The sequence below is a fragment of the Durio zibethinus genome, chromosome 14, assembly GCF_047325235.1.
Source record: "Durio zibethinus cultivar Kanyao isolate XHJ-2024 chromosome 14, ASM4732523v1, whole genome shotgun sequence".
NCBI classification, from domain to species: Eukaryota; Viridiplantae; Streptophyta; class Magnoliopsida; order Malvales; family Malvaceae; genus Durio; species Durio zibethinus.
The window spans coordinates 14,296,794-14,313,150 of record NC_143175.1 but is presented as its reverse complement, the minus strand read 5'-3'; the positions used below and the strand labels follow the sequence as shown (position 1 = coordinate 14,313,150).

Genomic DNA, 16,357 nt, shown 5'->3' with positions numbered 1-16,357 from the left:
TATAAGTTGGGTTAACATTTCCAAGCTTGACTTTTTTTCTTGGGGTGGATTGTATGGTTGTTGGTTTGGGCAAAAGTATGAGATTTAGGTAGTGTTTTGATGGGCAGGTTGGTTTTGGGTCTAAGAAAAGCTTGGATGATTTTTTCACCTTGTTTGTAAGTATTATTGTAAGGATTGTAGGCTAGCTTGGTTTGTTAGGCATATTGGATTGACTCTACCCTAAATTGGCATCTATCAACAAAATGTGCTTTTTCATAGATATAACAGGTTACAAATGGACTTTGGATGGCTTGTATAGGGGCATTTGTGGTTTGGGTTCTTAGGGCATTTATCTTTTTGGTAAGCATAGCTAATTGTGATATGATAAAAATGACTGTTTCTAACTCATAAACCCTAACAATTTTTTTTATGTACCTTTCTTTCAGTACCCCATTGATAATTATTTACAGCCATCTCCTCAATTAACTCATATGCCTCCTATATTGGCTTTCCCAATCTAGCTTCCCCAACAACTAAACCTAAAGTGGTTCACATAGTTGGTGTTAGCCCATTGTAGGAAATCTAAATTTGTAGCCATTGTGAGAGGCCATGACGTGGACATTTTCATAACAACTCCTTGTATCTCTTCCATGCATCATATAGTGTTTTACCATCAAGTTGTATGAATGTTGTAATTTCATTCCTCATCTTCGTCATCTTAGTAGGTGGAAAGAATTTGGCAAGGAACTTTTAGACTAAATTATCCCATTTGGCGATGGAGCCAGATAGAAACGAAGACAATGAACTTTTCACCTTATCCTTGAAAGAAAAAGGAAACAGTCTTAGTCTTATAGCATCATCAGAATCATCATTGTATCTAAAAGTATCGCAAAGTTTTAAAAAGTTAAAAAAATGAAAGTTTGGATCATCATTTCGTAACCTTCCAAACTAAATAGTAGTTTAGACCATCTAAATGATTCAAGGCTTTATCTCAAAATTATTGGCTTGGATCAACAACCTTTGTATGGATGGTTGGAATCCATCTGGGTTAGGCAAAACATAGTCCCTCAAAGTTCTGTGGCCTTCTTTTTTCATTCACCATTGGACTTGGATTTGTTATAGGTGTTTGCTCTCTCCTTAAACTCCTAAATGTTCTTTCAATTTCCTTGTCAAATGGAGCTAAATCAACACTATGAGATCTACACATGCAAATAAAGAAAAGATCAAAATAGATCAAACAAATAAAAGTAAAAGTGTTTAGATTACAAAGTAGTAGAAATCCTTATTGATATTGATCTTTGAACACCGATATAATCTTCAACAACAACACCAAAAACTTGATTATTGCTTTTTATATCGCTTGTCAGTACATAAATTGCATCAAGTAATAGTAGTGAGTTAGTAGAGTATCTTTCCCACAAGGATTATGATTTTGTGGTTGGGTGTAAATTAAATACCAAAGTTGATAATCTACTAGCCTTATATCTAAATAATTGAAAAAGATTGATTAATTGACTTGAAAACAAATAAAGAAAGCAATTGAAAAAGTAAACTGTGTAGGCCAAGGAACAACTATCCAACTATCACTTAGTAGTTTCAAGGATTGACCAAATATACTTGTAAACTAAAGTAACTGAATGCTTTTGTAAAGATTGAATGTTTGTCGATCACATAAAAGAAAGATTGAAAATAATATTGAAAATAAGATTGTAACTAAAAAGAATGTAAGAAAGCTTTAAAGAAAAGAAGTCTTGAATATAAAGAATATTTTTATTAAAAGAATGCTTTAAAGAAAACAAGATTGTATTGGTTATTGGACTAGTTTGTTGATTGCACCAAAATTTGGTAAAAATATGGAAAAAGAAGAAATTTGGAGCTTTTGGATTCATTTTGTATGCATTTTGGTGCAAAAAGTTATAAAAAGCAAAAATTAGTGTGCATGTGTTTTGATTTTCATTAATGAGAGATTTTCTTACCTTATTCCTCTATGTTTTTCTTTGCTTAATTGAACTTTATTTCAAGCTTTAATCATTATATTTTACATAAGAAAATATCCATTTTAGCTTACTAGTGTTTTCTTACCTTTGTAGTATTTTTACATGTGCTAGAATGGTGATATGTGCATTTATGGGCGTTTGAAGCCATTTTAGGAGCTAAGAATCTTCTAGAATTTTTCATGCACAAATTGGCAACTAAATGATCTATATTTGACTGGAAATTGAAAGAGGAAGTAGTTACAAGTTGGCAGCAAAATTGGAAACAAAAATTCAATGCAAGCCATGTGATGCACTTAATGGATGATCAATGCTTATGGCATCACTTCTTGGATTCAAAGAGAGAGCAAATGCAACTGCTTTTTTGGCAATTTGAAGGCATCTCATTAGACATAATTTTGACATTTTGGAGTTGACAAGATGAAAGGAAGAAGGCTTGAAGTGAAGTGAAGTGAAGCAAAGATAAGTAAACAAAGTAGCTAAAGGAGATAGTCAGATGAGGTGGAATATTATAGAAGATATGGTAGCTTAGTTGGCACTTTTTTGCATTTTCATTTGCTGAACCACTTCAACTTTGGCCTCTAAATAGGATGGTTGGCTAGCCATTTACGAGACTTTTCTAGATTTTTCATTTTTTAGTTTCTTGCATTTTTTTTTCTCTAAGCAATTTCCTCCTTGTTCTTTTAGAGGACTATTTGGGAGAAACTTGATTTAATTTTTCAGCAAAATTTACTTTTCTTGCCTTTATTTTACATGCATTTTAATAATCTTTGAATAAAAATTCATGTTTTTAAGATTTCAAGTTCAATTTCTTGTAATTTTTATTGAATTTTAAATATGTTTGGCAATTTTCGTTTCTGACCTAGTTGTAGTTTTTTTATTGGATCTTAATCAATTTTTGCGAGTTTCAATCCAAAATTTTTTTTCTTTGGATTCTTGATTCATAGGTCTACAAATCTAGAAAAGATCACACTCAAATTCATTCTACAAATTTCCAAAAAATTCTTTAACATTTTGGTTAGAACCAAAAGTTGAGTTAAAGCTTGAGTGAGTGATAGTACTTCAAGGCTTTACTCTCCTAGCTAGATGATTGGTTTACTCTTTTCTCACTTTGTACTTCTTAATTCATGCATTGGCTTGGTTAGATTTATTTGCTCACTTTTAATTTAATGAATTTCAATTCTATTTGGATGATTTTCTTTTAAGTGTTCTATTTTTCTCTTTACCTTATTTCGTTTTTGTTTAAGTTCATTGAGCTTGTTTTTGCATTGTCTCTTTCAATTTCTTTGTTGAATCTTAGGATCTAAGTTGTTTTTAGCTTAGTTTTAGTTCATTTGCTTTGTAGGATTCTATATCTAAGTTTTTCTTTCAAATTAGTTAATTTTCATATTTGAATTTCTAGTTTTAGTTTGCACTTTTCTTGTTGATTTTGTGATTTTACTTCTTTAATTGCCTTTCAATTTTGTTTTGATCTTTGTTTACTTACTCTTTTTCAATTTAGAAGTTGTTTGTATCAATTTTAGGAAATTTCTAGATCACATTTTCTTTGGAAGTTAGAAAGAGTTATCTTCAATTTAAAGTAGTTATTTTCGATTTTACCTTGTTAGTTGTTGTTTAGTTATCATCTAAGCTTTATAATTCCAATTTATTATATTAGATTTATGATCACGGCATGTTAGAGCCATTCAAGTTACTTTAGCTACTATTTTGATTAATTTTTCTAGTTTTATAACCTCACATTTTATAGATTTACATTTTGTTAGTAACATGTGTTGTTTATGGTTTTATTCAATTGTTCTTGTTAGCTTAGTCTTGTATGCTCCTTTAGATTGAATCAACTTTGGATTGAGAGTGGGATAATAGGTAATTAGACTAATTTTTTTTAGCTAATCCCTATAAGACATATCTTAACCTTTGATCACTATTATTACTTGAAGGATCTATGCATTTATAGAAATATCGCAATCTGTCACCCTATCCAAGATAAAAGAAAACAATAGAAAATCTAAAGAAAACCAAAAGGAAAAGATAAAATAAGGAGAAGAGATGTGGAATGAATTATGTTGAGTTAGGATGTGTTACAAGTTAAGAGAGCCTCCCTACTTATAAAGGTAAATTCATCTAGAGGGGATTGAGGTTACAAAGTCTTATTGTAAATTAAACTCTAAGAAGATTAGGCTTTATTGTGATCTTGAAATGGTATGGTCAAACATGGAGTCTTCACTTATGGAGTGCCTTGGTCGAATGGGTTGTCTTGGGTTGATCTTGATTAAGGGTTTTGGTTAGCATGATTATCTAAGACAATCTTCTTGACATGGTTACATTTAGGTCAAACTGCTAAGATAAATATTCAAAGGTCCTTCTTGAATAAAAACTCTAGCCTTATCTCTTATTTAGTATTTATCTTGCATAAAAACTCTTTCAAAATAATCAAAGAGTCCTCTTTTAATAAGATCTCTTCTTAGCTAGATATATTTAGGAGTCCTTGTTCAAGTAGGATTCTTCAATATTGTAAGATTCCTATTCCAAGTTAGATTCAACTATACTCTCCTCTTGCATTGGTTGAATACTAAATAGATTAGGATTAACCTAATCTTGAAGTGAATTGCTTGGCCTTGCATGGCATTACATGGCATTACATGGCTTTCACATCCCATATACATAAAACCTAAAGATCAAGAAATCACACATTAGAGTACCAAATTCATGCGAATTTTCTAAATTTTGAACTAAAATGGACTTGTAAATCACTATAAAATTTACTACTATCACATCTTGATTTTTGGGTTTCTAAATCAATTTATGTCAAATTTCATATTGCTTACAATTTCAGTCTTCTCCATTTTACTCTTAGTTGGTATGTGCCATTTTTAATTAAAACTGATACACAATTACCATAATTCCATTTCATTATTTGTTTCTAGATGTACCAATTAGTTTCGATGGTATCGATCAAAACAATAAATTTCATCTAGTACAAAAATGCATACATAGTCTTTCAAAAGGGACGAATGATCTATTACCACATAGCTATTGCATTGCCATGATCTGTCAAGAAGCTATGATGTCGACAAGCATGTATATTTTGTTGCCCTTTGCCTTTGCTTTTACCTTTAACTTGATTTCTTGTTCTTCACATATACTCATCTATTTTGAATTTCAAGCTTCATAAGCTATATAAGTTTCTTTATTATTTATTGTTTATATTCCCCATCTAGAGATCGAGAAAGTGTAAACTAGTTCTGCAAAGAAATTAAGCCTAGTGGATTGGGACCAATGGTGATGGGAATGGTGCTTTTGTATTGTTTTGTCCAAGTTGTTTATGTTGTCTGGGAGGAACGAAGTGGAGGTGATGGGTTACTTATGTGAAAGGTGGAAAGTAGGTAAAATGAATAGTCTATCATGTAAGGAGGTGGGATTTAAGTATGTAATTTTTTATAATTAATTATTTAAAGCGTAAAAAATTATTTAAAAGATAATTTAAATTAAATTAAAAAATAAATAATAGTGTAAATAGAATTAATTAAATGAAATAAAACATATTTGGCCAAAAAAAATGAAATAAAACATATATAAACATGAATACATTTACATTTATATAAATTTATAAAATATAAATATAAAAGTATCTAAAAATTTTCTTTCGGCTTTGTTATATGGTTTAGTAAATAATTATATATTTAATTTATGAGATAATATATAAATAAAAATAAAAATAATAAATTGAATAAAAAATTAAGTATATAAATATAATTATCAATTTTAACAATAATTATTACTTGTTATAAAAATAATTTTTTTTAATGTTATATTTATCATTATTAATTTTAAATGATATATATATTTATTTTACATATTGTTAGCAATATTGTTATATATAAGTATTGCATATTCATTTTGCATATTATTTTTTATATTTTTAAACTTATTTATTTGATATTTAAGGTATTTTATATTGATTTTGTTTATTATTAATAATATTATTATGTAAAAATCAATTTATATTTATAAATATATTTGTATTAAATAGAAAAACCTAAAATAATATGTCAAAATAATATAAATATATTCATATGTACAAATTAATGTATATTTATAAATTTTAATTTTTTATTTTATTATTAGTGATATTTAATAAAGATTTAAATATATTTATAAGTATTTATATATTTTATACTGATAATTCCATAACAATAAACCGAAACGAGTGGTTTCAATTTATACCAATATTTTCTAAAAAACTGAAATGTTATTCGGTACGATATTAACAACTTTGGGTTAAACGCACCTACCAAAAAAATATTGGTGGTAACTCTTTATATGTTTTTTTTTTAAATCGTCTAACGATCTCAAAACCATTATAATAGCTTGGCAACTCCATTGGAGAACCTTTTCAAAGTCAAGCCAAAAGTAAATTATATGTTATCCTAAATCTTGAATTAATGGTCTTAATTGATATTTAATTTTAATTCCCTTAATTTTTTTTTTAAAGAAGAGTTATGCATTACATCCATATTTTTAAAAGAAAAGTTAAAGCTATGAAATTTTTAAATATTTGAGTTTCTTAAAACCAAGATTAGTCAACAAGATCATACAAACATACAACATATGTAAACATACTTGTGTTTTGGCTATAGGTATGTACCTCTTTCGTTGAAACTATTTTGCTTAAAGGTGGTAATCTTCAAAGTTGTTCCAAGCCACAAAACTATCCAAATATTCAGCCTTTAATGGTTATCCACACTAACTCTTGTGAAAAATTATTCTCTAAGGTAGTGAAGAACACAAACCACACTTTAGCTAGTGAGTGTTTACAGAGCCTTTTGTTTTTCTCTCAAGTTCTTGCTTAGAGTTGCTCTTAGCTTATTTTGTATCTAATATGCCTTGTATCTTACAAAAGGGGCAGCAACTTATTGTCCTATTTATAGAAGGACATTTGACCAAATTAGTTTACTGTAAGACATTTATATTTTCAAAAATATCATATGCTTGGCTAAATGCTTTAAACAAGGAAAGTCTTTCTCTCTTTTTCTCTCTCCTCTCTCTTACTTTATTTCCTCTATCTTTTGGTTTTATCAAAACCAAATTAAGCCCAACTTAATTTGTCTGAATTTTAATCTTTTACAATTGTCTTATTATGTGTGATCCATTAGGTTTTTTAGTATGTTGGCAATAAAAATAAGTATTATGAGCCCTACTATTCTGCTATGGATGAAAAAAAATTTTTGACTTCATCACTAATTCTTCAATTAGCCAATTTTATATTTATAGATCATCATCAATGCTAACTATATTGTCATGACTCCCAATTGCTAAAAAAAGTCAATATGGCTTGATAACTTATCCGTGAATGGTCTTAATGTATAACTAATATCCTTTCATCATATAATATTTCGATTTGAATTTCTTGATCTAAATAATCTCTTTTGCAACCTCAAATGTAGAAATATATTCGACTTTGATTGTAAAGTCTATAATTGTACTCTTTTTGGAACTTTTCCAATTCATCATTCCATGCCTCCATCATTTATAATAAAAACATAGCCACTTTGAGACTTGCTATTATCCTTGTTGGATTGAAAGCTTGCATCACAATAGCCATCAACTAGGAGTTTGGCTCTACCATAGATAAGAAACACATTGTTAATTCTTCTCAATTACTTAAGGATTGATTTTCACGGCCTTCTAATGCCATTCATCTAAATTTGCTTGATATCTACTTATTATGCTTAAAGCATATAAGATATCGGGCTTTATGCATAGCACTACTTGCATAATTGATCCAACTACTAAAGCATATGGAACTTTATTCATGTGATATTTCTCAATTTGTGTCTTAGAACATATGTTCTTGGAAAGATTTATGCCACGCGACACTAGCAAGAATCCCTTTTTGGATTCTTCTACACTAAACCTCTTTAGCATTTTGCCTATGTATCCGCATTTTGAGAAACCAAGCAACCTCTTTCATCTATCTCTATAGATCTTTACACCTAGCACATATGTTGCTTCTCCCCAATCTTTCATGGAGAATTTCTTTGATAACCAAATCTTGGTAGGTTGTAGCATGGGTATATCGTTTCCTATAAACAATATGTCATCCACATATAACACTATGAAAATGATTGCACTCCCACTTGTCTTCTTGTATACACAAGGTTCATCTATGTTTTTTATGAATCTGAATTCTTTGATTACTTTATCAAAATGTATATTCCAACTCATTTATGCTTGTTTAAGTCCATAGATAGATGTTTAAAGCTTACACACCATGTCAACATTTTCCTTAGATTCAAAACCCTCGGGTTGTATTATGTATACATCCTCTTGCAAATTCCCATTAAAGAATATCATTTTGACATCCATTTGCCATATCTCATAGTCATGGTATACAGGAATAGCAAGCAAAATCCTAATGGATTTCAACATGGCTACTGGTTAAAAGGTTACAAAACTAACTCGTTTTTTATTATAACTTTTTGCAACTAGCTTGGTTTTGTACATTTGTACATTGCCATTCATATCAATTTTCTTCTTGAAAACCTATTTACACCCTATGAGTTTTACCCCTTTAGGTGATTCCACCAAAGTCCATACTTGGTTTGTATATATGGATTCCATTTTGGATTTCATGGCCTTATGCCATTTTTTAGAATCAGTGTCTATCATTGCTTCTTAATCGATAGTAGGATTATCATTTATGATTAACTCATCCTTGTCCATGAGAAATCCATATCTTTCAAGAGCTTGGCAAGTCTTACTTTACCTATGAAATTCTTGTGTACTTTAAGCTTTGGGCTTTATATTTGGTGCCTTAGCCATTGGCTTAAGTTCCATCCTTATGTCAATTTGCGTTTCTTGAACTTCTTTAAGTTCTACATTACTCTTATTATTCTCTTCAAGGATAAACTCTTTTTCCAAAAAGACAGCTGATTGAAAAAATCTTGCAAGTGCATAGGCTATACAAGTAATAATAATGACTAAAAGGTCAAGATGTTGATCCCAAGAGGATTAGCTAAAATGGTTCCTAAACTAAGTACCTTTTATCTCTATACCCTTCTATATTTAGCTTGGTCAAAAAATAAGCATGAAAATTAACTATGAAAATAAAAGTGAATAAAGCATAAGAAATATAAAGCTAAGTAAATGAGAAAATGAAGAAGAATAAAAAGTAAATGCATGCTATAAAATGTAAAATACAGTAGCTAAATCAAGGAAAAAAAAAATTTGAAGTAAAATTGAAGTGATAAAAATGTAAGATACAAATAACATTGTAAAGCCAAAATTTCTCAACTAACCTAGACTAAACCATAACTTGCAACATAATATGGAATCTAAATGAAAACAAGGTAATGAACTAAAGCTCAATAATTGCAAAATAAGTAAAGGACTATAGTAAAGACAAGTATGAAATTCAGATAATATAAAAATGCAAGATTTAACTTGAAAAGTGCTAACCAAAAGCTAATGCCAAAATTTGGAAATTCAAATGGATTGATGGAAAATGGAACTAAATCATGTAAAACTAAATGTATACAAGCTGTAAATTGGAAGAACACTCAATGAATATCTTGAGATTTCAAATTGAAGAACAAAAACTAAAGAAAAATTGCTAGATTCAACAAAAGAAAGTAGAAACCAAAACTGATTTTGTAAGTTGGAAACTAACAATTCATGGAAACAAAATTAGATCTACAATTCTCTAGAAGGAATGAACTAAAACTGAGCTAATGCAAACCAGAGCTATGAGTTATCTATCTAAATCAACAAGAAAATAACACGAGTCAACAAAGAAATTAGTTCAATGAACTCAAATGCAAAAATCGTGCAAAATCTGGAAAAACAGAACCTCATCAAAGAAAATTAACCAAATAGCACCTAAAAGAATGAAATAAATTGCAAAAAAATAAAATAACAAGGTAACTAGTAGAACTAAAGATATAAAGAAGAAAGAAAGCCAAACAAATCGCCAAAGCGGAGAAAGAAACCATGCCAAACTGGTTGCTCAAAAATGGAACTGGAGTGTTACTTGCATCTAGTCAGAACTTCCAAGCTTGATCTGGAATGCTGTAGTGCGAGTTTGATGCTGAATTTTACTATGTTGTAGCTAAGTGAATTAGGAAACTATGAAAAAAGAATTTGAGCAAAACAATGAAGATTGGATAGAGATATCATCCAAAAACCATATGTATGTCAAAATTGGCATATTCAAAAATAGATTTAAGTATCAACAAGAAATTAGTAGATTTGAGCTGGAAAATGAAGTCAAATGTAAATTTTATTGAAAGATTCTGAAAGAGAACTGAAAAAAACAGTAAAATTGCAATGAAAATCAAAGGAAAAATGCTAGAAATAAAGTGTTTGGAAACTAAGAAAATGTAAAGTGCAGAAAAGATAATGCAAGAAAGTAAAGAAACAAAAATTTAAATCCTATACTAAATATCTCCCTATGGCCAGCCCTCACCCCCTATTTATAGGTAGAAAGGAGGAGCTTACGGTCTAAAAAAAATCTAGAAAGATTTTCATCTGGCTGGGCACTTCTAGAGCCTTCTTCTTCTGTTGTGCATGGCTGGGTTACTATATTTGCTCTGGTTTGGTACCTCACTTCTTCACAACTTTGCAAGATGAATTCATGTGTGATGGCTAGTCTAAGAAGTCAATTTAATGACCAATCAAAGCTTTCTAAAGTAAAACATCAGCCCCTAGCTTTGGTGCTCTTGAATTAGCTTGTAATGACTTGCATTTGCATGCCCTTCCTATTTTGCACCCATACACGTCCATGCAACACTTTTCTTGTATATTTCATATTTATTTTTTTTTTTTGGTCAAAAATTTCAACACTTTATAAACATTTTTATCCTACAATTTATGAGGAAAAATTATGAAAATAATACTCAAAAAATTATGCTAGAAAAAAAAAAAAACTCATTTAATAATGTTGCCTAGTTATACTAGTTTAGGCTTTTTGCACAAACTGCACCAAAAATCCTCCAACTTGGTATAAAAAAATCCAAAATTCTTTAATATCAGAATTTGCACCTACACATGAGAATAATACGCATTTATGAGAAATTTTACCAAAAATCCTAATGAACAAGCCATGATATAAGTCAAATTACACTAAAAATGAATATGAAAAAGTTAAAATTTTAGGGCAATCAAACCCCCAAGCTTAAGCTTTTGCTTGTCTTCAAGCAAAACAAGACTGAGTAAGAATTATACCATACTCTAATGCTTCATTCAATATGAATACTTCATAGATTGATCAATGGATATTACTAAAGCAATATTATGAACAAGTGTTATTATACAAGAATCTACCAAGGTTAAGATCATTCCTAACTATAGTTCCACAAGCAAGCAACACCTCGACATACCCTTGAATGAAATCTATTAATGTTATGCAAAACATGAAACTTGAATACATGGATCAACAAAGTATGCTTATGTTCCATAAGTTTTCTTATCACATCTCTCTCCACTAATGTAGATAAACATATGATCAAGGATCATTTAGGACTTTATTAAGCTTGTAATGTAAGGTTAGGGTCAAGGTATGATAACAGTCATTTAGGTTCAACACCTTAACAATGCATCACATTTCTAAGATCATCCTTAATTGAGCTTTCAAGGTAAAAAAAGGTAAGTTTGATTGAAGAATCACCCTCTTAAACTTTGTTCTTGCCCACTTTTTCTTTCTTTTCTTTGCTTTTTCTCCACTTTATTGTTTTTGCTTTTTTTTTCCTTTCTTTTTTTTTCAGTTTTCTTTTTCTTTCTTTCTTTTTTTTTTCTTTTGAAAGCTAGCTTGACTTTTTGCTTTAGTTATATTAATTAATCAATCCATAGGGCATTCATGTTGAGCATTTGAAGTTAGTGATGATTCTTACTCAATCTTGTTTTGCTTGAGGACAAGTAAAAGGTTAAGTTTGGGGGTTTGATTGAAGTAAAATTTTAGCATTTTATCACATCTTTTTAGTGCATTTTTTAGTAATTATTAGCTTGTTTCTTGAGAAATTTGGTAAAAATACTCCTAATTGCTTAATTATTCAATGTGTAGGTAAATATATGAGAAAAAGGGAAAAATGTAGCTTTTGGATTCATTTTGGATGCATTTTGGCACAAAAAGCTTTATTTGCTTGAAACTAATGTGGAACTTGCTCATATGCCATACTTTGAAGATTTTTTCTACCTTTTTTTCATTACTTTTTTTGTTTAATTAAGCTTAAATGAACTTTAATTCAAGCTTTAATCTCATATTTTCCTTGTTTAAATATTCTTCTTAACTCATTTAAGTGTTTTCCACCTTTATAATAAAGTTGCATGAGCTAAATAGGAGGCAATTCAATAGGTGTAATTTTGGGAGCTACAATTTAAGCTAGAAGGTTTTAAATTTGTACATGGATGAATTGGCAATTAAATGACTTCCAATTGGGCAAAATTTGAAAATCAATTAAAGGATGATTGATGCCCAATTTGAAAGCAAGGATTAACTCTCAACCATTTGAGGCAATATGGTGTGATCAAGTGGAGTTAGTGCCTCTTCTTGGATTTAAATGGAAGGCCAATGGGTAGCAACTTATATGGCATGTTGGAGGCTTCTCATTGGTTATAATTTTGACTTTTTAAGGCTTAAAAGAACAAAATAAGAGAGCTTAAAGTGAAGTAAAGTGAAGTGAAGATAAGCAAATTAGAAAGCTTATGAAGCAAGCTTTGATGACATGGAAATATCTAAGCACATGTGGCATCCTAACTTGCTATTGCTTGTAATTTGATAGGTTGAAACACATCATCCTTGGCCTATAAATAGGGGTAGTGACTAGCCAAGGAGAGGGAGTTAGAAGAGAGTTAGATAGGAGTAGACTTTAGGATTTAAATTTTTTCAATTTACTTGTTAATTTTCTCTCAAGCAGTTTCCTCCTTGTTTTTTTAGATGGCTATTTGGGAATATTTCTTTGAATTTTCTAGCAAAATTAACATTTTTTGCATTTACTTTGCATGCATTTTAAGATTTAACCAATGCAATTTAACTTTCTTTAAGTTTTCTTACACATTTACAAGCTTTTTCATTGATTACTCAAAGTTGTTTTACTATTTTTAACACTGCACTATTTACGATTTTCACATCAAATCTTATTGAATTCTTGCGAGTTTTAGTCTAAATTTTTTTCTACAAACTCTTGATTCATATTATTACAAAGATGGGAAATTTTGTTGTCAAATTCGGTTTGCATTTTTTTTAAATCATCAAAATTTTGATTGGAAATCTAGTAGCAAGTGGTGATAGCACTTATGGTGGCTTTCTTCCATGTTAGGCAGCTGGTTGATTCTTGATCTCTTCTACACTTGTTATTTTACTTTTTTACTTTAAGTTTTATGATTCATTGCCTTTAAATTCATGCTTTTACATTCTATTTGGTTAATTTTCTCTCAATTACTTTGTTTTTACATTTTCTGTACTTAATTTGTGTAAAAATTGATTGATCTTGTTGATGCAATGTTTTGATTGATTTCTTTTTTTGGATCTTATAGTTAACTTATAGATCTAAGTTTCCTTAGCTCAGTTTTAGTTCATTCACACTCTAGGATTATAGATCTAGATTTTAATTTCAAAATTGTTATATTTCCATATTTGAAATTACTTTCGATTTTTCAAGATTTTAATCTTCCATTGCATTTTCTCTTAAATAATTTCATTTCCATTGCTTTTTATTCTTGTTTCATTGATGTTCTTGCATCTAAGATTATGATTTAGGAAAATTTTGATTAGAATTGAAATGTATTTTCATTTGAAGTCCAATAGTTAGTTAGTTTCAGTTTAGTTACTTAAGTTCAATTTACATTCAATTTTCATGTTCAAACCTTTTACTTGTTGTTTAGTTTTAATTCTAGCTGTCTAATTCATGTTCATTAGTTTAGAATCATGTTTCATTGATGTATGATTTTCAATTAATAAAGTTTAGCTATTGTTTAGATTAGGATTACATGTTATGTTTTCTTTACATTTGCTTAGTATGTTTTCTGTGATTGCAACTTATTTCATTGTTTTTACTTTCTTGTTGAGACTAGCTTAATAATGCCCCCTTTAAATTGAATTAACTTTAGATTGAGTATGGAGACAATAGGTATTTAGCCTAGACTTCTTAGCTGATTTTCATGGGAACAATAGCTTTATTTTGATCACTATTATTACTTGAACAATCTGTGTGCTTGTAAAAATGCCCAATCACCAAGGAACCCAAATCTCATCAAAGATCCAAACATGTATTGAGGTGATATCATCTCATTAGAGACTTTTTTTCTATAGGTGATATTCAAAATTGAATGAGTACCCATTGAGGATAATATTGTTGATCCTCTTATTAAAGTTATGTCCCAACAAAAACATTATAGGCATGTAATCAAATATGGAATAAGATACATGAATGATTGGCTTCAATGTAAGTGTGAGACTGTTGGCATTTGCCCTTTAAGTTGAATCATATTTTAGCTAAGACATTATCATATTTGTAGTACTTTGATATTTGATATCTTATAAAGATCTTCTTTATTTATCATTGAGCTTATTTACATGTATTGTTGATGCTTATATCATAAAGTTCTCGATATATAAATAAAGCTTTGCAAGGAAATTACAATGAGATTGTAATTATGAGATCATCATTGCATAAAAGCTCTATGTTCCAAAATTGTTCCTAGTTAATGTCATGATTATGTTCTTACTTATGAAGTAAGCAACTAATCTCATAATTTGAAGTTTAGGTAAACTTGAGCTAACATATGGGTACTTGTTACAAGAACAAGTTCATTAAACATGACTTGATATGAGAATGCTATATGGTAGTTCACATAGTGTCTATAGCTACATTCTCTTGTAATGGTTGTATAAGTGATCCTTTAACTTAAGATTACTTATCTTATATGATGAATGTTATACTTTGACTTTACTTATGGTTCTAACCTAAAATGCTATAGTTGAGTATTATTGGGTATAACATGAGGCATATAAAGATGCATGAAGTAATCAAGATAAGATTCATCACCTTGTGTGATCAAGAGAGTATCTCAACTAGTCTTTATTGAATTAACTTGAGAAATCTTTGGCCAAAGTGAAATAAGAGTTTAGAATTGTTATCATGCTTATTTATGAGCTAATGTCAAGGACAAGACTTAACATGGTTGAATACGATTAAGTAAACACTAAACCATACTCAATGTTCAAATCGAGATACTATGTGATGAAAGAATATTAATTATACACTAAGATTCTTCACGAATAGGTTGTCAAGCCATAATGACTTTTCTTTAGCAATTAGGAGTCATGGCATTAAAGCTAGTACTGATCATGATCTATAAACATAAGATTGGCTAATTAGAGAATTAGTGATAAAGTCAAAAATTTTGTTTCATCCATAACTGAATACTAAGGTTCACAATGCTTGTGTTTATTGCCAACATGCTAAAGAACCTAATGACTTACACAGAATAGGACAATTTTGAAAGATTAAAATTGGGACAATTAAGTTGGACTTAATTTGGTTTTGGTATGACCAAAAGGTAGAGAAAATAAAATAAGAGAGAGAGAGAGAGAGAGAGAGACTTTTCTTGTTTAGAGCATTTGATCAAGCAAGAGATATTTATGGAAATATGTATGCCTTGCATTAAACCTAATGTAATCGAGTGTCCTTTTCTAAAAAGAACATCAACTTGCGGCTTTTCTTGTAAGTAATACTCAAGGAAAACACAAGGCATACTTAATGCCAAAAAAAAAAAAAAGCTACAAGAGTCTAAGCATAAACTTGAGAGAAAACAAGAGGTTTTATAAACACTCACTAATTAGAGTGTGGTTTGTGTTCTACCATATTTTAGAGAATGTTCTTTCACAAGCACTCATGTGGATCACCATTAGAGGCTAAACACTTGGGTATCTTTTTGGCTTGAGAAACTATTTGGAAGGTCACCAACTTAAACTTAAAGATTTCGGCATTCAAGTTAACACCTAAACTGACACCTATAGATGCTTTTATAAGTTGTGTACTTGTATAATTTTGTTGATTGATCTTAGATTCAAGAAATTAAAATTTTAAAATTTCACTACTTTAACTATGTATATTGATGCATAATTCCTTTCAAACTTGCCCTGTAATTTTCCTTTCCCTTTGACCAACCTAATCTGGATACAACAATTACTCTTTTCTCTAAAGAAATCTAACCAAGACTAAAATAAGGAAGAAAAAAATTATAAGTAACATGACATTTGATATAAATTGATTTAAAACCCTAAAATCAAGATGATAGCAAAAAAAGTCATCCCTTGCACCATAAAATTGAGAGAGCTTCCTTATTGCTGGTGATGCCTTGGAACTTCTTCAATCCCTAAAAATTTG

At 29.5% G+C, this 16,357-nt stretch overlaps 1 non-coding gene across 1 annotated transcript; it reads left to right on the top strand.

Moving 5' to 3' along the window:
• The first annotated feature begins 583 nt into the window (after positions 1–583).
• Positions 584–690, top strand: LOC149515063 (small nucleolar RNA R71). Its single transcript, XR_016327908.1, has one exon. It is a non-coding gene; the product is annotated as a small nucleolar RNA R71 (small nucleolar RNA).
• Positions 691–16,357: the final 15,667 nt, after the last annotated feature.